Source organism: Vulpes lagopus, chromosome 13, assembly GCF_018345385.1.
Source record: "Vulpes lagopus strain Blue_001 chromosome 13, ASM1834538v1, whole genome shotgun sequence".
Classification (NCBI taxonomy): domain Eukaryota; kingdom Metazoa; phylum Chordata; class Mammalia; order Carnivora; family Canidae; genus Vulpes; species Vulpes lagopus.
In genome coordinates this window covers 22,933,337-22,959,391 of record NC_054836.1, presented here as the reverse complement: position 1 = coordinate 22,959,391, position 26,055 = coordinate 22,933,337, and the positions used below count along the sequence as shown (strand labels likewise).

Genomic DNA, 26,055 nt, shown 5'->3' with positions numbered 1-26,055 from the left:
TGTTGGTAAGATTGTATGCCCCAACACACACACCCCACTTTCCTCTTTCTCCTCCCATCTTTGTACATTCAGGAAGGACAACAATTCCTAGAAAAGAACTGAGAAGGAATTTGGAGGGAACCGGGGAGGACACCTCACATCTGCGGACAGTCCCCATAAGCAAAGCAACATAAGTCCTGGTAGCAGCAAGCGCTCCGCATTTTACGTTTCATATATTCTACCCATACCAGAAAATCAAGCAGGGAGGGTAAAGATTTTATCTGAGCAAAAGCCTTCTGGAAACTGAGAACTGTACTGGGGTTTGTGGAAGTCGACCTGCCCTGAGCTGTGGACCTGTGGGGACAGTAATGGAGCTTATCTGTTGATTAGAAAACATATCTAGCTGCTTTTACTTTTAAAGGAATAAAAACTGGAGAATAACACAAGGCATGTGATCAAGAAAATAGTTCAGTAAAGGAAAAGGAACAGCCTCTAAAATCCTCAAAGAAAACACTTAAGAGGATACAGTGATGGGTCCAAAAGAAAGGTCTGGAAATAGTTCGGCATTCTGGGCAAAGGGCAAGGAAACACGGCCCATACAGGATTGGTGAGAAATGAGATTAGATGCTTTTGCGGAGTAAGATGAACAGAACCCCCTGCAAGAAGGAAATGGCATCAGAGAACTGGTTGGCGTACAAACAAGAATGGACAAAAATAGAGCTCAGATTTAAAGACTTGAAAGACTGGAAAAGGCAACTAACTTCTCAACCCAATGAAATGGAGAAGCCTCTGAAGAAACAACAGCTGATTAAAACTCAACCTCAAGTAAGCATCAAATCAAGAGTACAACCATTAACACCTGATATTAAGACCTCAGCACGGATCAATGTGGCATGTAGTCAATTCCTTCACTTGGGGTAAAATGGTTCAGGAAAAAAAAAAACAGAAAAAGAAGGTAGTCTTCAGCTGAAACCTGGCAAAGAAAAGGTACCCCCAAGTAAATAAGGAAATAGAGGGCACCTGTGGGGTGGAAAAGCTGAGGAATGTAGCAAATCTGAGAGATCTCTAGCAAAAATTGTAGGTCTGGCCTTTGACACATGAAGCTAATTGTAATCAAACAGCTAAGAAGCCAACAAAATGTTTGAGAGCTATATGGCCAAAATGACTACTACCAATCTGGATTAAAAAAAGACCCAGGCACCTGTATGGGTCAGCCAATTAAGCAGCCAGCTCTTGATTTTGGCTCAGGTCATGACCTCAGGGTTACAGGATTGAGCCCCACTCCAGGCTTTCATTCAGTGCAGAGTCTGCGTGAGATCCTCTCTTTCCCTCTCCCTCTGCCCCTATCCCCTCACCCCCCAAATAATTTTTTTTTAAGGAAGACTATGACTAGTGGATATTTAGAACAGCCCTAAAGACAGGAACTTGCCAGAGAGAACTGCTCAGACCCCAAAAACTGCTCAGTGCCCACTTCAGTGGTAGCCAAGGAAGTTACTAAAAAAGGAAGAAACTCCAAGAGGCTGGAGCCAATGGGCATGGAGGACAAGGACTGGGGGCCTCTCCCAGGAAAAAGAATTTGGGCATAATTAATAAACATCCTCCAACCCAAGGTGGGGGTCCCCCCAAAACCCTGCTCAGTTCCATTTCAGGATCACTACCACTCCATAACTATTGAATACCTCTAATTCATCCTCTTTCTGAATGAGAGTGGTTTGGGCAGTATGGCTTCCAGTTCCCCCAGAGTAGGAGGGGATGGAGGGGATGGGTCTTTTTAATTCACACCGTCTCCAGACCAAGAGATGGCACACTTGGACCTGATGGAGATACTGGACTTCGAATGTGAATGGGCAGTGTCGGCTACAGCTCTGGGGGAGGGGTGGGTAACTGTGCCTACAATGAGGAGAGCTGGGGATGTGATGACCACAAATGAGAACCATGGAAACATAAGGGTTGTTCACTGGCTCTCTGCCTTATGGAGACAAAGGACTGTAGTTTTGCTTCCTCCTTGGAGGGAGATGTGGCCACATAGCTTGCTTAGTTCACTGTGTCACATGCCATTAGGGTGCTACATCAAGGAGCTTTGTGAACACAGAGAAAGAAAAGCCCTTTGGAAAGAGTTTCCTGCTCTAACATATATAGAAAAGTCTTCTAATAGAAGGACTCAAATTTCCAACTTTCTCATGTCTGGCCACAAAACAGAAATGGAACATGGAAATTATAAAAGTGGTTCTGATAAGTCAGTTTCAAGCCCCCAAAGTCTAAATATGTTTTTATAAAAGCAGACCAAGGGGCATCTGGAGGGTTCAGTCACTTAAACATCTGTCTCTTGGTTTTGGCTCAGGTCATGATCTTAATTAAGCATGTGGCATCATGTCCGGCTCCATGATCAGTACAGAGCCTACTTCAGATTCTTTCTCCCTCTCCCCCTGCCCCTCCCCACTCACATGTTCTCTCTTTGAAATAAATAAAAATCTTCAAAAAAATAAAAATAAAAATAAATAAAAGCCAGACCAAACTCAGGTGTGGTACAAGAATCTTTCTTTAATTCAAGTATTTGGTACAGAATTTATAACTTAAGTAATTAAGTAAAGCATTTAAGTTTTTCACGACTTAAAACTTCGAATTTAAACTACATACAGGCTGCATCTGTTTGTTGCTAGCGTGACTGATTGGCAATGCATATTATAATCCCTTCCCTTAGAACACTGTAAACATTAGAAAAGGAAGGATATCATGGATTCCATGAGTCAAGAAACTTCCAGACATGGAAGAAACAGACCAGGAGTAAGAGAAAGGAAGTCAACACAGAATGAAAGAACTCAGAATGGCAGCAAAGAATGGTTTACTATAAATATCCATCTGAAACAACTCTAAAATTATTACAAAAGTACCGGTCACCCTCATGCCCCTCACTCCATCAATCTGACCACCACCTTGACTCTTTCCTCAAGATGCTTTTTTGTGAGAATAAGGTTCCAATTTTACAATACAAGTCCTGGGATTCCCTTGTATGACCAATACTACTGCTGACACTAGTAGTCTAATTCCACCAGATATGTAAGATCAGTCTAACCATACATCTTTAAGAAATCACTCCATGCACGAAAAGATGCTCTAATGTATAACCTAATTATCTTTATCCCATGACATTTTTTCCTATCACTGAAAAACACACACAGCAGTGCAAAAATGTATCCTGGTGAGCTGGCAATACCATTCTAAGATCTGTCCTATATGAGGACAGTTAACTATGAGGAATAGTTTTTCCTGGGGTGAGAGAGCTGTGTGGGGCAGATCACCACCCGAGCAGCCAGACTGAGTTGTCCTACCTATGACTAGAAACAAGGAAGGCAAGGGGAGCAACTAAAACCCCCCTAACATTTACTAAATTCCTTCTGTGTCAGTTGTTATTACCAAATTGCCTTATGTACGTACCCTATCTCCTATAATCTCCATCACCTTGTCCAGTACACTTAAGTGCAATGTGTAAGTGAAAGGATCGAAGTAAAATAGATTAAGTATTGGCCTAAGTCTATGTGGCAGCTAAACAGCAGAGCTAGAACTTTAAACCAAGTCCTTCTGCAACTAAACTGAAAGCTTTTCATGAACGAAGCAGCACAGGCAAAGAGTCCTTAACACTTAGACATTTGTGTTAGACTTTAATGTAATATTTCCTAGTATTAGTCACATACATTTGATTAATTCCATTTCTGACTTTATCAATCCCTTCTTCCCAAGTCTTGCTCAGCTCTAGGTTTTGAAGGCGTAACTAATTCCATAACACCTATATTCAAGAACTTCCTTTATTTTGTATTTATATTTTATAAACATCTATTAAGGGCTTAGGCCACATACAAACCAAGCACTGTAGATGCAGCACCCAACTTATATCCAGGAGGAAGAATAACTTCAGCCTCAGCCCACCATATTTCTGAGGCAGTCCTTAGCAAACTTAAGAGTAATTTAAGAGCCCCATCCCCAAAGCGGAGGAAGTCGGTAATAGTCCTGTTACCTGAAGCCTAATGAATCATGACCTAAGCACCCAGGCTTCTGATGTGCATCGCCTTGACAGCTGGATTTTGGCTTCGAGTTCCCAGGCATATTCCAATCTCATTTCCTTATTTACAATTTTCAGTATCTTAAAAATTGTCTATAGTAAGTGAATTTTACACTTACAAAAAAAAAAAAAAGCCAATATTTACTCTTAAAATCCATTACTAGGAGCACCTGCGTGGCTCACTCAGTTAAGCGTCGGCCTTCAGCTCAGGTCATGATTCCAGAGTCTTGGGATCGAGCCCCACATCCAGCTCTCTGCTCAGCAGGGAGTCTGCTTCTCCCTCTCCCTCTGTCTCCCACTCTGCCCACTTGTGCTCTCTCTCTCTGTCAAATAAATAAAATATTTTAAAAAATCCATTATTAGCCAGCAGCAACACTTTTGCCTGGCTGAGCTGGGGCCCAACTCAGAATGAATGTCTCCTAATTCTCAAACATGGGAATCCTCTAGCTACCTGAACATAGATGAGGGATGAAGAATTCACCTGCCCATCCACAGACTGGGAGGAAATACTTGCAAATCACATATCCATTAAAGAACACGTATCTAGGGGTGCCTGGGTGGCTCAGTTGGTTAAACATCTGCCTTTGTCTCAGGTTATGATCCTGGGGTCCTGGGATCGAGCCCTGCATCAGGTTCCCTGCTCAGCAAGGAGACTGCTACTCCTGTGCCCTCTGCCCCTAACCACTGCTCATGTTCTCCCTCTCTCTCCCTCAAAAATAAATAGACAAAATCTAAAAAAAAAAAAAAAATGCATATCTAGAAAATATAAAGAACTCTTAAAATTCAATAATGAGAAAAAAACTTAATAAAAACTGGGCAAAAGATAAGAACAGACACTTCAACAAAGAAGATATGTGAATAGCAAACAGTCACATGAAAAGATGTTCAACTTCCTTAGTCAATAAGCAAATGCAAATTAAAATCTCTGTAAGATACCACTAGATACCGATTAAAATATTTCAAATTTAAAAGGTTTGCCATGCCAAGTGTTGGCAAAAATGTGGAACAACTGGAACTTTTGTATACTGCAGTAGGCATGTAATAAAGTACAACCACTATGAGTAATCATTTGGCAGCTTCCTGAAAACATAAACATACATCTACCATATGACCCAGACCTGCTCCTTCTAGGTATTCACCTAAGAGAACGGAAAGCATATGTTCACACTTGTATGCAAATATTATACAGCTTTTTTAATAAGAGCCCCAAACCAGAAACAACCAATGTTCAAAATCAATAAATGGACACACTGTGGCATAACCATAATATTATTTAGCAATAAAACGCAATGAAGTCCTAAGACATACTCCAACACACATGAATCTCAAAAAAAATTAAGCTAAGTGAAAGAAGCCAGACAAAAAAAGAGTTTATACCGTATGATCCCGTTTATATGAACTTCTAGGAAATGCAAATTAATATATAGTGACAGAAAGCAAATCAGCAGTTGTTTGAAAAATGGGGAGCAAGGCAGGGGGATGGAAGGAGAGATTACAGAGAAGCACAAGGAAACTTTGGGGCTGATGAACATGTTCATTACAGTGATTGTGGGGGCAGTTTCAGGAGCATGAATCTCATCAAATAATACACTTTCAATATGTGCAATTTATTGTATGTCAATAATAACCCAATAAAATTAATTTAAAAATTCATCATTAGCACAATATCCTAGAAGTCATATAAATGTTTGGTTCACCATGATTCAGAAAACTGTCTTGCATCTCTTAAACCCCTGTGTTACAGATAGTCTTTGTAGAAAAGAAAATGCTTCTTTTCTCTGTGCATTCACACAAAACCGAGAAATAAAAGGACAGTGTCTTCACTTTCAATGATATACAGAGACTGCATATAAACAGGCTAGCCTGATTACTAGAGCAGATCCCATTGCTCTGAAGGGGCAGAGGGTAGGGCAAGTAATAGATTTATTTTTCCCTATTATCCTAAAGCTTACACTTTAAGTATAATACAAAAGGATGAAGGCAACCTGGTTTTCTCAATTTGTCTTCTTTCAATTACAACAGACTACTAGATAATGCAAAAATGCAAAAACACTGCCATTCCTATCTGTGATTCATCAATAGCAGCTACTTGACTGTAATGAGGATAACACACACGTTTCCCCTGCTATCCGAAAGTAGACTGTTTCTATAAAAGCTTTTTATAAGCCAAAACGGCAGAAAGTGAAAAAGCATCACTAATCTGTATGGAAATTTTTTTTTACCATTCCCAGGCCTCCAAAATAACTTCTCTTAAGCTTTTCAGGTACCTTAGGACACATCTTGCTAAGGAAGGGATACACAAAATAAATCCAGATAAAGCACAGATGCTCAGGGACACAGCTGAGAGCTATGGGGGCTGGATGCTGAGATGCTCCCAGAAGGAGATGGGTGGGGCCCCTCTCACTGCTGAGCACACACACTGCCTCCGTAATAGCTTGCTGCCAACAAACACCGAGGCCTATTTTTACTTTTTGCCTTTTTCATACAAGTGGAAAATCCTCTCTAGACTTGTTTCAGTCAGCCACAACAGGTATGAAGGTATGTCTTTCATAAGAGCAGAGTAGTATAATATGAACTCTGAAAAAGAAGGGGATACCTGTGTGAATGCACACATACATATGTTTTTTCCCTTCATATTTGCTCCAGAAGGATTCCAGAAGTATGAGTGAGAATGAGAAGAGCCCTGATGGACTTCACAAATAGGTAGCCTTGAGTTCAATGTCACCTGCAGGGTAGGGCACAGACGCAAAATAAGGAGAAGGAAGGCCCTTCCTGTAAGAAGGGTCACTATGAACAAACAGCACAGAGCGTTTGGAGGACAGCAAAGGGATTAACCTCAACAGAGGCATGTGGATAAGCTGCAGAAATTAAGGCTGCAGGGGTGTCTGGGGGGGCTCAGTGGTTGAGTGTATCTCAACTCAGATCATGATCCCAGGGTCCTAGAATTGAGCCCTGCATAGGGCTCCCTGGTCAGTGGGGAGTCTGCTTCTCCCTCTCCCTTTGCCCCTGCTCATTCTCTCTCTCTCTCTCCTTCTCTCTCTCTCTCTCTCTCCTTCTCTCTCTCTCTCTCTCTTTTTCTCTCTCAATGAATAAATAAAATCTTTAAAGAAAATTGAAACTGCAAAAGAAAGGTGGAGACAAATCATTGAGAGGGCTGAAAAATCAAGAATATGTTAGAATACCCACAGTAGCAGATCAGGATCTATTTAATGTCACTGCACCATCTACGAGCTTGAGGAAAGGAGCCGAAGAGGCTGGTGGAGAGCAGAGTCAAGAAGTTAGAAAGTTGTAGCAAAATGGGATTGGATTAAGATGGGAGACATCTGAACCAAAAAGATGTGCAGAAATGTGAGGAGGACCTTGTGACTCCCCAGCTCTACAAAATGCAGATGGAAAGGAATCAATACAAAGCGAGTGAAATCTCAAGCCTGAGGGACTGACGGATATAGTATTATGAAGAAAAGTAGGAAAGAGAAGCTCATTTTAAGAGAAGAAAATATAACGAATTCTGTTTTGAACAAACTAGATGTAGGGAAACGAGACTTGCCCAGGTGTAAACATGTAAACAGTTGGAAAAATAGGACCCAGTGACCCAGAGAACGGGACGTTGTTAGCATGTAAGTGGTAACTGAAATCATGAACATCAGTGATTTTTCAAATGGAAAATGTAAAAGCTCAGGAATTGAAGTCATGATTGATCTCTAAGATCTCAAATTATAATTTGAAATGAAAATGCATCCCCTTAATTGTCACCAGAGTGGCATGTACACTCGCTTTTCTTCATTATTTTCAAAAATATAATTGACTGTCTTATCAGGATTCAGATGTTAAACTCGACTATATTGTTTCAGGTTTCAAAGCTGCAGAAAACAACTGGCCTCTTCAGCATAACCCGGGGTGGTAAATTCAAATGCCAAGCAGCTAAGTCTGTGTGAAGCCAGCCTCCTGGGAGATAGGGGAGAAGGGGAGAGAGAGGCCCAGTCTCCCACAGGCACTTCGAGAGAGGGAGGGAGGGAGGAAGAGAGATATCCAGGGAGCCACGAGGAGGAGCCCTTCACCAAAACAAGGCTTGTGAGGGCTGGATCCAGGAACCAGCTAAAAAGAGCTTTTGATGGTTTTGAGGTGGGAAAGCCCGGACTCACAGTTTCTCTGACTGCTATGGCCAAGCTAAAAACAATAATAAAAACAGAAACAGCCACAAAACACAAACAGGACCAGACTGAAGCTGTAGTTAGCTCATCTCTCCCCCAAGCAGATGATCCCAAAGCATCTAGAAAGCTCAGTGGAACACAGCCTTGAAAGTCTAAAGCTGCCTCATTATGAAGGGCCTGTTTTAATGCCCGTGAGTGGGACTAGCATCCTAGGCCCCCCAACTCCAGCTCCTGCCGGCCCAGTCCTCTTAGAGAACCTTTCAGCTGAAGTGATTTATTTTTCCTCAAACATTTTTTTAATAAATCATTGTAGCTGATATGATTTACTTGTAATTCTTTAATAATCTGTTTTAATATCTATTTATATATTCTTTACAGTATGTTTTTTTACTGTATTTGTTTTATACTATCTTACTCTGTCTATAGTTCTAATTTATTTGTTTCTTAAAAAAGAACTAGCAGGCTTTCTATTTATAAAAGTAATTTCTATTTTGTGTGTGAAGGGGCAGAGGGGATGAGCATGTTTATACTTTAGAAAACAAAAATATGGAAAAATATACACCAAACCTAATACCTGTTGTCACCAGGATGCAGGACCAGTTTATACTCACAGTACAGTTCTTTTGTAGTATTTGCATTATGTTAAATGTTAAACCCAGGCCAGGAATGTGCATAATAGCTTAAACCTACCTGACATAAAGAAAAACTGAGAAAGGCTTTGGAATTTAGTGGACATTCTGGCTAGCGTACCCACCTGGGCTATGGTAACTTTCGTCTTTGACTAGGTTATATCACCACTCTGTAGGAGGTAACTTGTAGAAAATGGATAGTCACGTGAGTGATTCCTGTCCACAGAAATGAATCTGGTAAAATGCATTAATTACTGCTCTGTGGGATAGTGACCAGTTTTGCGTCCATTTATAAATTCAAAATTCCTGTCTTTGACTACAAATTTGTGGTGATACTTTGAGTTCTCTTTTGAACCAGTCATAATATCTTGCAAGTTTCCTCCTTGATGAGTTCGGTAGTCTGACAGATTTTACATTACTATGAGAGAGATGATTTTAACCTCTTAAAATTTATCCACTAACTTTGTACTACCAATGATTACCCAAAGGTTTGCCTTTGTTTTGTTTGTTTTGTCATCCCAGATAGGTTTGTTGTTTTTTTTTGTTTTGTTTTGTTTTTTTGAACGTTTGTGACATTGGTGTCATGGGGGAAAGGTATGGAAATCTGAGGATAAACAAGTAGGGAGCAAGGAAAGGCCTTTAAGCTGATGTCATAAACAAGCTCCTGGAAGTCTGAAAGACAATTAATTGAACATTAACATAAATTTTATTTCCACTTCTCTAATTTTATGCTCAAACCATCACCTCTCCCCCTCAAAAAAACACTCAGGAGACAAAAAAACACAAAAAATTTAACCTTGGATCTATAGCTATTTTTCAAACTGCTAATTCCAACCCTTTAGTAGAAGTAAATTCAATTTAGTGGGTCGTGGCCACATTTTTTTTCACATTTTTAAATGGAATGAAATAGAAGAAAAAAGAAAAAAGAAGATGAAGAGAAAGGGAAAGGAAGCAAAAAGATCATCAGAGACTATCACATTTACCAAATAATGTTTTATGAACTTTTGCTTTTGGTGCTAGGTCACGATATGAAATGTATTTCTTAGTGTGAGTTGCAGGCAAAAAATTTCAAAGCCACTAATTATATTGCAGGGCTCACATAACTCTGAAAAGACCAAACATTATGTACCCCCTTGCATTTTTAAAGGCAACATCTAAAAATTTCCACTGAAAATTATAATGGATGTAGTTTCTAGCACACTATGATTATTCAAATGTTGAAATAAAACTTATAACATTCTTTTACACTTATCCAATGGAATATGAACACCAGAGCATTTTAATACACACCATCAACCATTTAAAAAAACACATGAACAAGTTATTTTTTAACAGTAGGAAATATTACATTGTTCTTTTTTCTCCTTGAACTAGTATTTCCATTCCACTTCACCTGGTCTGGAGCAGCTCAGAGATGTACTCAGAGCACAGCAGCGCAGCTTTTACAACATAACCGGATGAATACAAAGTAGTGGTGGCAATCTCATTTTGAAGAGAGCTGTCCTTTAATGTAACACTTTTAACCTTTTCACTTGTCACCTAACTGGAAAGTGACATCACGTGCATATATAACAGCCATTAAAAACTGAAGGGAAATGATTTAATAAAACTCACTTCCCTAACATGACTAATATAGTTGCTTTTAGCAAATTGATAAGTTTTACAGGTATGATTTTTGGCCTAAACAGAATATCTAAAATACTTAGAAAGTCAGAAGATCTTGAGCTACAAATTGATAATTATATAGCACCAGGTAAAACAGGATTCTGGAAGAGCGCAAAGAACGTCACAGTGAAGATTTCACACAGAGGCCAAGTTGGGATTTTTTTTCTTCATTTTGTAGGGTTTCTTTTCTTGATCTGGGTTGGGGAGTGTTTCTAGTTTATCTCCACAACTTAGTGACTTTTAACAGTTGGCTTTACTTGCCATGTAGAGCAGCACAGAGGCTTCCTCTGAAAATCTCAACTGCCAGCTACTCATTAGCTCCACTAGGAGCTGTTTGCAATCATTAGCTGTTGCTATAATAATAAAACCCTGCTATCCTGGAAGCATTACATAATCTGAAATTACTAATTTTCTGGAATTTTCTTTAGCAGAATTACTTTTCAAGCATATGACAGTCATCTTGAAAAGTCACAAGTTGGCCCAAAAAGGTTTTAGAACAGAACTTTCTTTCTCATATCTTTTTTATTTACATCATTGCATACAGACAGTCTAAGGGTAAAACTGACCTCATGCAATTTTACTCTCCTCCATTACTCTGTAAATAAACATGACCCCCAAAGTCTCTGTTAGAATCATAAGGGGGGTTTTGTGTACTTTTATTGCTGTTGTTGTTGGATTTGGGGATTTTTGTTGTTTTTTTTTTCCCTTTTAATTAGCTACCCTATTATTTTCAGACTCAAGACTGGTATCCTGGCAGTGATAAGTACTGGCTGCTTTTCCCCCTCCCCTGTCCTTATTCATGAAAAAATAAATAAAAATAAATAAAACCAGCATAATAATGTCTCCCCTGATTCTAATTTAGGAAGGCAAAATCTTAGAGGAGTGAAGACAGCAGAGGAGTAGGGAGACCCTAGGCTTGCCTCCTCCCTGGAACACAGCTAGATAAAAAACATCAAGTCATCCTGAATACCCAAGCAACTGATCAGAGGGCTGAGAAAGAGTAAAAAATGCACAACTAGAGCTGAAAAACAAACAAAAAAACCAAACCACCACATCATGAAAGGTAGGAACTGCAAAGAATTGATTTGGGGAAGAGAAGAGATGTGGGTGCTGCGATAAAGAATCCTAATTGCAGAGAGAGGAGTGAGAGAGAAAGAGTGGAAGTGGGCACACAGAGAATTGCAAAAGAAAAACTATTCCCCAAAACCACTGACGGGGCAAAGGAAAGAAGAGGCGTAGACTATCGCAAGTTTTTATAAAAACAGTGGAGTGCAGAGTGTGAAGTTTCAGAGGCCACAAAGTGTGAAGTTTCAGAGGTCTGCTACATCACCAGGGTCATGCCTGGGTCTTAGCAATGCTTCGGTGGGTAAGGAGAACAGAGACCTAGGAGTGTGCAGGGAGGTCTGAGGATCCCCTGGGTTCACGTGGAGAGGCAGTTCCCCTGTTAGAGTACATTTAGGAGAGGGGGTGCTGTGACCTCTCTAGGGGCAAGGTACCTAGAGGGCACCACTGAGCTGCCCCATTGGCTAGCATCAGAACACAGGCACCGGCTGAAGGCAGTGAGTCTTGGTATCCTTTCTGTTATACTTTTTGCCATAAACTCCAAGCCACTGTGTGGTTGCACACCCGATTTCTGGGACAAACCTGTGGGCAGCTACGGTGCAGCCAGACCCACCCCCAGGGGATCAGCGTGGGTCCTGCCCACCGGGATCTCTAAAATTTTAGTTTGGGAACCCAGTCCATGCCCGAGGTGAAACATGGGAGTGCAGTGCCAGTTGGCAGGCAGAGACAGACACGGTGGACACAGAAATGACACAGGAGACACAGGAGAGGTGGCTGTGTGCTCTCCTGGGAGGGCTTCCTGAAGGGTGGCAGGTGCCAGCTCCCCATCCTAGGAGGAGAGAACAGGGCAACGCCACTTCCACCTCTCCCACCAGTGCTGAAAAACTTCAGGAAGCAAAAGGGCACCACCTAGTGGAGGCTGAAGCCGCTCACACCAGGCCCCGCCCCCTTGTGTGCTGTGCGCCCATCTCCAAAAGGGCAAGATCACCTGAGAACCAGAGCAACAGGTCCAGCATCAACACCATAGGCACCAAGTCTACAGATCAGAGTGCTGCAAAGCTTCAGCTCTAGGGGAAACAGGATCTACCTTCCTTTTATATTTTTTTTTATTATTTTTAATTTTAAAAATTTTTTTGAATTTTCTTTTTATTGTATGTATTTTTTACTTAATTTACTTGTATTTTTCACTTTCTAAATTTATTTTTTTAAATATTTTTTTGGATCCAGCTGCTTTTAACAAGCTGATCAAAACACACATAGGATCTAGCTTCCTCTTTTTTTTTTTCTTGGACATAATGACAAGATGGAAGAATTCAACCCAAAAGAAAGAACAGGAAAAAGTCACAGTGAGGAATTTAATCAATACAAATATAAGATGTCTAAACTAGAATTTATTTATTTATTTACTTATAAAAGATTTTATTTATTTATTCATGAGAGACACAGAGAGAGAGAGAGGCAGAGGGAGAAGCAGGCTCCATGCAGCGAGCCTGATGTGGAACTCAATCCCAGAACTCCAAGATCATGCCCTTGGCCAAAGACAGGCGCTAAACTGCTGAGCCACCCAGGGATCCTCTAAACCAGAATTTAAAACAAGTATAAGGACACTAGGTGGGCTTGAAAAAAACCACAGAAGACACTAGAGAATCCCTTACTTTAGAAATAAAAGACCTAAAATCTAGTCAGGCCAAAATTAAAAATGCTATAACCCAGATATAAACATGAATAGATGCCATGACAATGAAGATGGATGAATCAGAGGAGAGAATTAGTGATACAGAAAATAAAATTATGGAAAATAATGAAGCTGAAAAGGGAAAGAAAAGTGTTGGATCATGAATGTAGACTTACGGAACTCAGTAACTCCTTAAAACATAATAACATTCATATCGTAGAAGTTCCAGAAGATGAGAAAAAGGGGCAGAAGGTTTATCTGAGCAATTTATAGGTGAAAACTTCCCTAATCTGGGGAAGGAAACAAGACACTGAAATCTAGTAAGCAAAGACAACTCCCATTAAATTCAACAAAAGCCAACAATCACCAAGAAGAATCATAGTCAAATTCACAAAAATATACTGAAAAGGAAAGAATCCTAAAATCAGGAGGGAAAAAAAAGTCCTTAATGTACAAGGTAAGATAGATATGTTCACAGCAGATCTGTCCACAGAAACTTGACAGACCAGAAGACAGTGGCAGCACATTATTTAATGTGCTGAATGGGAAAAATATCCAGCCAAGAATACTTTATCTACCAAGGCTGTCATTCACAATAGGAGGAGAGATAAAGAGAGATAAAGGCATTTGTAACCACTAAACCATCCCTGCAAGAAATATTAAATGAGACTATGAGTGGAGAAAAGACGACCAAAAGCAACAAAGATTAGAGAGGAACAGACAACACTAGCAGAAAAACAAACTTTACAAGTAATATAACAGTACTAAATTCATATCTTTCAATAATCACTCTGAATGTAAATGAACTAAATGCTCTAATCAAAAGACAGAGGGTATCAGAATGGATAAAAAAAAAAAAAAAAAAAACAAGATCCAGGGCAGCCCGGGTGACTCAGTGGTTTAGCGCTGGCCTTCAGCCCAGGGCATAATCTTGGAGACGTGGGATCGAGTCCCACATTGGGTTCCCTGCATGGAGCCCGCTTCTCCCTCTGCCTGTGTCTCTGCCTCTCTCTCTCTGTGTCTCTTATGAGTAAATAAATAAAATCTTAAAAAAAAAAATCCATCTATATGCTGCCTACAAGAGATTCATTTAGACCTAAACACACCTTCAGATTGAAAGTGAGATGGAGAATCATTTATCATGCTAACAGACATCAAAAGAAAGCCAGAGTAGCCATACTTATCAAACTAGATTTTCTTTATTTTAATTATTTGTGTGTGTGAGAGAGAGAGAAAAGAAGAGATGGGGGAGGGGCAAATGAGAGGGAAAAAATCTTAAGCAGACTCTGTGTTGAGTGTAGAGCCTGATGTAAGGCTGGATCTCATGATCCTGAGATTATAACCTAAGATGAAATCAAGTGTCCGGTGTTTAATCAACTGAGCTACTCAGAACCCCCCAGACAGACTAATTTCAAACCAAAGACTGTAACAAGAGATGAAGAAGGCCACTATTATTAAGAAGATCTAACAACTGTAATTATCCATGCCGCCAACTTGGAAGCACCCAAATGTATGAAACAATTAATAAAAAACATAAAGAAACTCATTTATAATAATATAATAATAGTAGGAGACTTTAACAGTTAAAACCATGGACAGATCATCTAAGCAGAAAATCAACAAGGAAACAATAGCTGTGAATGACACACTGGGGCAGATGGACTTAACAGAGATATTCAGAACATTTCATCCTAAAGCAGCAGAATACACATTCTCCAAATACACATTCTCTTGAGTGCACATGGAACATTCTCCAAAACAGAATACATACTGGGTCACAAATCAGCCCTCAAGAAGTACAGAAAGACTGAGATCATACCAGCCATATTTTCAGACCACAATGCTATGAAACTTGAAGTCAACCACAAGAAAAAATTTGTAAACACCACAAACACATGGAAGTTACAGAACATCCTACTAAAGAATGAATGGGTTAACCAGAAAATTAAAGAAGAAATTAAAAAGTACATGGAAGTAAATAAAAATGAAAACCTGAGAGTCAAAAACCTTTGGGATACAGCAAAAATAGTCCTAAGATGGAAGAATATTGCAATACAGGCCTACCTCACGAAGCAAGAAAAGTCTCAAATACACAACCTAATCCTACACCTAATTGAAGTAGAAAAGAAACAGCAAATGAAGTCTGAAGTCAGCAGAAGAAGGGAAATAAGATTAGAGCAGAAATAAACAATATAGAAACAACAATAACAAAAAACCCAGTAGAACAGATCAAGGAACCTAAAAGCAGATTCTTTGAAAGAATCAATAATCTTGATAAACCTCTAGCTAGACTTGTCAAAAAGAAAAGAGAAAGGACCCAAATAAATAAAATCACAAATGAAAGACAGTGGTCACAACCCACACCACAGAAATACAAACATGTATAAGAGAATATTGTGAAAAATTATATGCCAACAAACTGGGCAACCTGGAAGAAATGGATGAATTCTAGAGACATACAAACTACCAAAGCTGAAACAGGAAGAAATAGAAAAACTATTCAGACCCATAACTAGCAAAGAAATTGAATCAATAATCAAAAATCTCCCAATAAACAAAAGTCTAGGGCCAGATGGCTTCCCAGGGATTCTACCAAACATTTGAAGAAAAGTGAAAAGGCACCTGGGTGGCCTCCGTCAGCAATGCATCTGCCTTCAGCTCAGGTAACGATCCCAGAGTCCTGGGATTGAGCCTTGTGTTGGGCTCCCTGGTCAGCAGGGGGTCTGCTTCTCCCTCTCCTCCCCTGCTCGTGCTCTCTCTCTCTCTCTCTCTCTCTCTTGCTATCTCTCTTAAATAAATAAATAAAATCTTTTTTAAAAAAATAAAGAAGAGTTAATACTTATTTTCAAATTGAGAAGAAAAAATAAATTTCAAAAAAATAGAAATGGAAGGAAAATCTCCAAACTCCTTCTACAAGGCCAGCATTAGCTTGATTCCAAAACCAAAGACCCACTAAAAAGGAGAATTACAGGCCAATATCTCTGATGAACATAGATGTAAAAATTCTCAAAAAAATACTAGCAAATCAAATCCAACAGTACATTAAAAGAACTATTCACCACGATCAAATGGGATGTGTTCCTGGGCTGCAAGGGTGGTTCAATATTCACAAATCAATCAGTGTGATACACCACATTAATAAAAGAAAAGAATCCTATGATCTTCTCAATAGATGCAGAAAAAGCATCTGACAAAACATAGTATCCACTCTTGATAAAAACCCTCAACAAAGTAGGGAAAGAGTAACTAGCTCAACAACATAAAGGCCATATACAAAAGACCCAAAGCTAGTATCCTCAATGGGGAAAAAATGGAGAGCTTTTCCTCTACAGTTGGGAACAAGACAGGGATGTCTACTTTCACCATTACTATTTAACATAGTACCGAACATCTTAGCCTCGGCAATCACACAACAAAGAGAAATAAAAGGCATTCAAGCTGGCAAGGAAGAAGTCAAACTTTCACTATTTGCAGACAATATGATACTCTATGTTGAAACCCAAGAGACTCCATCACATAATTGCTAGAACTGATACATGGCAAACTCACAGGACATATAAATCAATGTACCGAAATCTGTTTCATTTCTATATACCAATAATAAAGAAAAAGAAAACAATAATAAAGAAAAAGAAAACAATAATAAAGAAAAAGAAAAGGAAATCAAGGTACTGATCTCATTTGCAACTGCACCAAGAACCATAAGATACCTTGGAAATAAACCTAACCCAACAGGTAAAAGATCTCTATGCTGAAAACTATAGAACACTTATGAAAGAAATTGAAGAGGATGCAAAGAAATAGGAAAACATTCCATAATTATGGATTAGAAGAAAAAACAGGGATCCCTGGGTGGCGCAGTGGTTTGGTGCCTGCCTTTGGCCCAGGGCGCGATCCTGGAGACCCGGGATCAAATCCCACATCAGGCTCCCGGTGCATGGAGCCTGCTTCTCCCTCTGCCTGTGTCTCTGCCTCTCTCTCTCTCTCTCTCTCTCTCTCTCTGTGACTATCATAAGTAAATAAAAATTAAAAAAAAAAGATTAGAAGAAAAAACATTGTTAAAATGTCTATACTACCCCAAGCAATCTACACATTTAATGCAATTCCCATCAAAATACCACCAGCATTTTTCACAGAGCTAAAACAAAGCCTAACACTTGTACAGAACCATAAAAGACCCTGAAGAGTCAAAGCAACACTGAAAAAGAAAAACAAAGCTGGAGGCATCACAATTCTGGACTTTAATCCATATTACAAAGCATATAATCCATATTATCAAGACATTATGGTACTGGCACAAAAATAGACACAGAGATCAATGCAACAGAAGAGAAAAATGCCGAAATGGACCCACAAATGGACCCACAACTAACTATAAGGTCAACTAATCTTCAGCAATGCAGGAAATAATATTCAATGGAAAAAAAAGTCTCTTCAAAAAATGGTGTTGGCAAAACTGAATAGCAACACACAGAAGAATGAAACTGGGCCACTTTCTTACAGCATACACCAAAATAAATTCAAAATGGATGAAAGCCCAAAATGTGAGACAGGAAACCATCAAAAATCCTAGAGGTGAACACAAGCAGAAACCTCTTTGACCTTGGCCATAGTAACTTCTTATTAGACATGTCACCAGAGGGAGTAGAAACAAAAGCAAAAATGAACTATTGGGACTTCATCAAGATAAAAACCTTCTGCACAGTGAAGGAAACAATCAAAACTAAAAGGCAGTCTATGGAATGGGAGAAGATATCTACAAACGACATATCTGATAAAGGGTTAGTACTCAAAATCTACAAAGAACTTAACAAACTCAACACCCAAAGAACAAATAATCCAGTTCATAGGCAGAAGACATGGGTAAACATCCAGATGGTTAAAAGACACATGAAAAGATGCTCAATATCATTCGTCATCAGGAAAATACAAATCAAAACCACAATGAGATACCATCTCATACCTGTCACGATGGCTAAAACTAACAACACAGGAAACAAAAGGTATTGGCCGGGACGTGGGAAAAGGTGAACTCTCTTGCACTGTTGGTAGGAATGCAAACTGTAGCCATTCTGGAAAAAGTATGGAGGTTCCTCAAAAAGTTAAAAATAGAACGACCCAAGTATTCAGCAATTAACAGTACTAGGTATTTACCCAAGAATACAAAAATACAGATTCAAAGGGCTACATGCACCCTGATGTTCACAGCAGTAACTATGGAAAAAGCCCAAACATCCACTGACTGATGAATGGATAAAGATGTGAGATAGATAGATAGATAGATAGATAGATAGATAGATAGATAGATAGATAGATAGATAGAGTGGAATATTACCCAGCCATCAAAAAGAATGAAATCTTGCATTTGCAATGATGTGGATAGAGCTAGAAGGTATAATGCTAAGTGAAATAAATCAGAGAAAAACAAATACCATGTGATTTTACTCATATGTGCAATTTAAGAAACAAAACAGATGAACATATGGGAGGAGGGGAAAAAAGGAGAAAGGGAAACAAATCATAACAGACTCTTAAGATAGAGAATAAATTGAGGGTTAATGGAGGGAGATGGGTAGGAGATGGTCTAGATGGGTGATGGATATCATCATGGGTAGGTAATGCTCATCCTAACAAGGACGGCACTTGTTATGATGAGTACTGGGTGTTGTATGTAAGTGATGAACCACTGAATTCTACTCAAGAAACCAATACTTCATTGTATGTTAACTAACTAGAACTTAAAATTGGCAGCCGGTGGGGAGGGGCAGGAAGGAAGGTAAAATCTTCCATTACATTAAACCAGGGTTTCTCAAGCTCTTCACTCTTAGTATTTGGCCAGATAATTCTTCACTATAACCTGCTCCTCTACAGATGGGTGTGATTACCTAATATGTGATGTACTCCAGTCAGCAGACATCTTAATTTCAAGAGGTTTTATTTTTTTAATTCCCTCTTTAATGTGGTGACATGTGAAAACTATAGATTTATTTTTTTTCTAAAGAAAGATGCTAAGTAGTATGGGGAGATACAGAAATTTAGAAGATAAAGGTGCTGCCTTTCAAGAGCTTAAACAAATTTCCCTTAGAATTTCTATCATTTGGATCTTATTCACTGACCAAGAACTTAATTTTGAGTCAAGTTTTAGTGTTACCCTGACTCTTCTAATGTAATGATACAATAATAAATTTTTATGTTTGAGAAGAGCTACCACATAATTCTATATAACTGCCACCAAAAAAAAAGCCATTCAAGAATTTTTTTAATGATTTTTTTAAATTAAACTGTACCCCCGACATTGGACTCGAATTCACAACCCCAAGATCAAGAGTCACATGCTCTACCAACTGAGCCAGCCAGGTGTCCCAAAACTAGTTAAGTTTTGCTTTAAATAACACAGATTCCTAGGAACACAATACGAATTTCTAACCACTGTACTCAACGTTGCTACTCTGAAATGAAAAACATTCTGAAAAAGACTTCAGACAACTCTATCAAAAAGCATCTCTGGGGGGGATCCCTGGGTGGCGCAGCAGTTTGGCGCCTGCCTTTGGCCCAGGGCACGATCCTGGAGACCCGGGATCGAGTCCCACGTCGGGCTCCTGGTGCATGGAGCCTGCTTCTCCCTCTGCCTGTGTCTCTGCCTCTCTCTCTCTCTGTGACTATCATAATAAAAAAATTTAAAAAAATTTTTTATTTAAAAAAAGCATCTCTTGGGATACCTGGGTGACTCAGTGGTTGAGCTTTTGCCTTTGGCCCAGGGTATGATCCTGGGATCTAGTCCCATATCAAGCTTCCTGCATGGAGCCTGCTTCTCCCTGCCTGTGTCTCTGCCTCTCTCTCTCTGTTTCTCTCATGAATAAATAAATAAAATCTTTTTTTTTTAAAGCATCTTTTCACAAAAAAATAGCCTGGGGCATATTTAAATAATGTTCTATGGGAGAATTCTGTCTTAAGGGAGAATGGTGTAAAGTCATACCTCTTTACAACTCTCTACAGCACAGGGAAACCTAGAATGAATAAAAAAAATAGATTAAAATAATAAAACTTTCAGGGCAGGTTTTCAAATTGCTCTATCTGCTCACTTAAATATATTTAACACACAACAGGAGCCAACACATTCAACTTCCAAAAGGACTCACTCACAAAATTGCCTATAAAAGTCTGTCATTTTCTTTTCTTTTCTTCTCTTTTTTTAACTTACAAACAGTAGATTTATATTTCATAATTCTGGAGGCTGGGAAGTTCATGATCAAGGTACCAGCAGATTCACTGTCTGGCAAGAACTTGCTGCCTGGTGCATACAGGGTGGTCCTCTCCCTGTCCCCTCACAAAAAAGAAGGGGTCCTTTGACTTTCAAAACAACCTAAATGTATCATCACAAGTCTTTACTTCATCTCTAAATAAAAGCAAACTGTTTTTTTGTTTTTTTTTTTTGTTTTTTTTTTTAAACATTTTATTTATTTATGATAGTCACAGAGAGAGAAAGAGAGAGAGGCAGAGACACAGGCAGAGGGAGAAGCAGGCTCCATGCACCGGGAGCCCGATGTGGGATTCGATCCCGGCTCTCCAGGATCGCGCCCTGGGCCAAAGGCAGGCGCCAAACCGCTGCGCCACCCAGGGATCCCCTAAAAGCAAACTGTTATGGGGTGCCTGGCTGGCTCCATCCATAGAGCATATGACTCTCGATCTTAGCATCATGAGTTCAAGCCACATGATGGACCTGGAGCCTACTTAAAAAACTAACTAAATAAATAAATAAATTGCTAAAATTCAGTTGCTTCTTCAACTGCTCACTTTTTAATTCATTCAACCAAGATGTTCTGAAGGCCAAATACCAGCCAGGCATGGTGCTAAACCCTAGAGGAAAAAAAAAGACAAGGCACTTTCTCCAAAAGAAGAAGTACCCAGTCTAGTTGCTGCATCTTGACCTGCTTCTCTATCACCTCTCCCATGCCAGTGGGTACAAAGCATGGGTGCTGAGTCCTGTGTAAAACTGGCACTAGCACTGTTAAGTGCCTAACAAGTTGCTAATAGTCTAGTCATAAAGTACTGCTATCTGTCTTAACACTTGCTTCAGACTTCTGAGAAAACAAGAAAGCTGGCTGTTTTACCTCCTTCCTGTTTTCATCAAAATGCACAAAAAGAAACATAAGATAAAAACTGGCAATAGCTCTGTCAACAATATGTCAAAGTCTGACTCAAATTTCCATGAATCACACAATCAAAGGGGACTGACCAAGAAGTCCAACTGACCCAGAATTCATTACTATGCTTCCTGACACATTTTATATCTTTTGAAATCCTATCTAATGAATGCACATTCTAAACCAGCTTATATTTGTTTTTGATTGTGTGAAAGGATGAAGAGTATTTGTGGTAATGTCTTAAATATAAATATGCCTTTTTTTAACGTATGCCCAAGCCAACAAAACACTAAAGAAATCCTATACAAGCCAGAAAGGATATAAACCTACAAATCCACAGGAGTATATGCCAGTCCTAAAGCTACTATTTACCCAGTGGCCACTGCTGATTTCTGATGGCAAAAGTCTGGGTTTTAATGACCCATGCTCCACAGGGACAAGGACAACCTCTGGGGCCCAAACACCTAGGGAAGTAGGAAACACAAATCTGTGAAGAAACAAACTCTCAAACTAAATCTCAAGGAATTCACCAAAAACTTCCAAGAAACATGAGCTCATAATCAAAAATTACAATACAAATGAAGAAACAAGTCACAGCAAGGAAAAGTCAACAGAATCCAAAACCCTACAGAATGAGACCCATAAAGACCTTGGGTAGCAAAACTAAATTATAAACAGATTCATCATATATTCTGTAATATTTGAATAAAAGGAAACCTGAGGGATCCCTGGGTGGCGCAGCGGTTTGGCGCCTGCCTTTGGCCCAGGGCGCGATCCTGGAGACCCGGGATCGAATCCCATATCAGGCTCCCGGTGCATGGAGCCTGCTTCTCCCTCTGCCTGTGTCTCTGCCTCTCTCTCTCTCTCTCTCTCTCTGTGACTATCATAAATAAATTTTAAAAAATTAAAAAAAAAATAAAAGGAAACCTGAAACAATGACAAAATAATATCAATAAGAACTACTAAGATTTGTAAAAAGAACCAAACAGGAAAGAAAAGAAAGAAAGAAAGAAATTAGGGCATTTAGATAGAGCAAATGACTCACAACTGCATAAGGAATTAGTAAACTGGAAGATATGAAAGATATTATCCAGAATTCAACACAAAGAATCAAAACCAATGAATCCTAAAACAGAGGTCAACAGCACATGAGAATATACTTCTTACTTCTGAGTTCCAGAAGGATCTAGATTATAGGAGAGAGGCTGTATTCAAAGCAATGATGGTTAAAAACATCCCAGTACTGATAAAGACAAAAATTATCAGATTCCTGAAGCACAATATATCAGCCAGCAAACTAAATGAGAGAAACCCATATCAGGATACATTACACAGTAAAATTGCAGAACACCAAAGACAAACTAAGGATCACACCAAAGACAAACTGAGGATCAAGCAGATAAAGAGACGTGACAGCTTACAACATAGTCACAGTTCTAAGGAAAAGTATTATAAGGGTAAAACAATACAAAAGTAGTTTTGAAAGAAAGTAACTGTTTGCTTAGAACTCTATTCCACAGAAAGAAGAGGCAAACTTATCTTTTGAGAACAATGATAAAATAAACATATTCAGAAAAACGGGACCAATAAAGTTTATTACCAAAGATTCAAAAAGAAGAGAAATAATACCAGAAAAAAGGGTGAAACGTAAAACTAAGTTATAAGTGATAAATATGTGAATAATTCCAAGTAACAGCAACTGCATAAAGCAATAATGATGCCAAGTTTGTGGAGTTATAAGAAATCAAGACAGAACTAAAACTCTAGACAGCAGCATAAAAATAGGAAGGGGTGAGACACCTGGATGACTCAGCAGTTGAGCGTCTGCCTTCAGCTCAGGGAGTGATCCCAGGGTCCAGGATCGAGTCTTACATTGGGCTCTTGGTGGGGAGCCTGCTTCTCCCTCTGCCTGTGTCTCTACCTCTCTGTCTCTCGTGAATAAATAAATAAATCTTTTTTAAAAAATAGGAAGGGGTGCTTGGGTGGCTCAGTGGGTTGAAGCGTCTGACTCTTGATTTTGCCTCAGGTCATGATCTTGCTTGGGGTCATGAGGTCAAGCCCCAAGTGGAGCTCCACACTCAGCACAGAGACTGCTTGAGTTTTTCTCTCCCTCTCTCTCCGCTCCTCTCCCTGCTCTCATTCTCTCCCTTAAAATAAATACAGAAATATTTTTTTTAAATAGGGAAAAAGGTAAATGGAGATATAGGTTCTTTGCTTGACACAGTAAAGTAACTTAAGACTTTAATAGACATATTAAAAGATGACCATAAAAATTGTAAAAGCAATACACAACATTTGAACTAATACAAAGGAATAAAATGGAATTAAGGAAAAAAATTAAAAAGGCAAGTTAAAAGAAAGCAAAGGACAAGAAAAAACAGACAACAGGAAAAGCAGAACACACAAGATGCACAAAATGGTTATAGAAACAAATCCAAAAATATCAGTAGCCACAATCAATGTAAATAGACAAAAGAAAAACTAAACCTCCAGCTATATGCACTGTTTACAAGGGACACATCTAAAACAGGAGGACATAGAAAAGTTGAAAGTTATCAGGTCAACACACACCCAAATACAAGTACCCTATACAATATGAATATTTTACACGAGAAAATATAACAGAAAAGTGGCAATGCACTCGTGATCTGCCAAACACCAGTGTTGCCCCAGAAAGGAATCCAGCCCCACACCTTTGGGCACTTCTGTCACAATAGACACCTCCTAGTGAAGGCAGTGCCTTGTTAAGGGAAGGGAACCACTGGGCCGCACAGGCTGCTATCAGCCTATTCTTCCCTAAAGCTGAGACCTGCCAAGTCAGCTTTCTGATAGGCCACAGGAGAGAGAAAGAAATGAGCATCCACACCCTGTCTCCCCCTGGTGAAGCACAGGATGGAAAAAAAGATACAAATTCTAACCAAAAGCTGTGTCTATAGAAGTAGCTGACAAAATTAAAGTCAAGCTGAAAAGCATGCTTTGAGATAGTCTTTACTTCATCTCATCATTTTACTTCAAAATCCCTACCTTGTATGTGTCGAATAATAAATCTTCAAAAATAGATTATACAAATCGTCAGAATAAGGCAAGAGAAACAAAAGCAAAATGAATTATTGGGACTTCATAAAGATAAGAAGCTTTTGCACAGCAAAAGAAACAGTCAACAAAACTAAAAGACAACCTACAGAATGGGAGAAGATATTTGCAAATGACGTATCAGATAAGGGACTAGTATCCAAGATCTATAAAAAACTTATGAAACTCAACAGCAAAGAAACAAACAATCCAATCATGAAATGGGCAAAAGACATGAACAGAAATTTCACAGAGGAAGACATAGACATGGTCAACAAGCACATGAGAAAATGCTCCGCATCACTGGCCATCAGGGAAATACAAATCAAAACCACAATGAGATACCACCTCACACCAGTGAGAATGGGGAAAATTAACAAGGCAGGAAACAACAAATGTTGGAGAGGATGTGGAGAAAGGGGAACCCTCTTACACTGTTGGTGGGAATGTGAACTGGCATAGCCACTCTGGAAAACTGTGTGGAGGTTCAGCAAAGAGTTGAAAATAGATCTGCCCTATGACCCAGCAATTGCACTGCTGGGGATTTACCCCAAAGATACAGATGCAGGGAAACGCCAGGACACCTGCACCCTGATGTTTCTAGCAGCAATGTCCACAATAGCCAAACTGTGGAAGGAGCCTCGGTGTCCATCGAAAGATGAATGGATAAAGAAGATGTGGTCTATGTATATAATGGAATATTACTCAGCCATTAGAAATACAAATACCCACTATTTGCATCGACATGGAGGGACCTGGAGGGTATTATGCTGAGTGAAATAAGTCAATTGGAAAAGGACAAACATTATATGGTCTCATTCACTTGGGGAATATAAAAATTAGTGAAAGGGAATAAAGGGAAAGGGGAGAAAATGAGTGAAAATATCAGTGAGGGTAACAGAACATGAGAGACACCTAACTCTGGGAAATGAACAAGGGGTAGTGGAAGGGCAAGTAGGCAGGGGGTTGGGGTGACTGGGTGATGGGCACTGAGGGGGGCACTTGGCAGGATGAGCACTGGGTGTTATGTTACATGTTGGCAAATTGAACTCCAATAAAATTTTTTTTTAATCATCAGAATCAAGGAGAAACTGCCACTGCTACTATCTGTAAGATACTTTTATTTATTTTTTAAATATTTTATTTATTTATTCATGATAGACAGAGAGACAGAGAGAGGCAGAGACACAGGCAGAGGGAGAAGCAGGCTCCTGCAGGGAGCCCGACGGGGGACTTGATCCCGGATCGCACCCTGAGCCAAAGGCAGGCGCCAAACCACTGAGCCACCTAGGGATCCCCTGTAAGATACTTTTAATACAATTATCTCAATTTTTGAAACATGAGCTAGACAAAAGGTAGATGAAATAGTTGAATACTGCAATTAACTGGGCAGCCTCAGTGGCGCAGTGGTTTAGCGCTTCCTGCAGCCCGGGGTGTGATCCTGGAGATCCAGGATCGAGTCCCACGTCGGGCTCCCTGCATGGAGCCTGCTTCTCCCTCTGCCTGTGTCTCTGCCTCTGTGTGTGTGTGTGTGTGTGTCTCTATAAATAAATTAAATTAAAAAAAAAAAAAAGAATACTGCAATTAACAAGCTTGATCCAACAACTGGAAAATACCATTT

The 26,055-nt window shown here is 39.4% G+C and overlaps 1 protein-coding gene across 3 annotated transcripts in view; it reads right to left on the bottom strand.

Moving 5' to 3' along the window:
- The window catches only part of UMAD1 (UBAP1-MVB12-associated (UMA) domain containing 1), a 233,195-nt gene that overhangs the window by 197,717 nt on the left and 9,423 nt on the right, over nt 1-26,055 (bottom strand). For 2 of the 3 annotated variants that reach the window (XM_041727966.1, XM_041727968.1), the window contains exon 2: nt 20,195-20,225. The exons of the other annotated variant lie outside the window; for it this stretch is intronic. The gene's annotated coding sequence lies outside the window, so the exon portion shown is untranslated. The remainder of the gene's footprint in view (nt 1-20,194; nt 20,226-26,055) is intronic. 3 annotated transcript variants of the gene reach the window in all.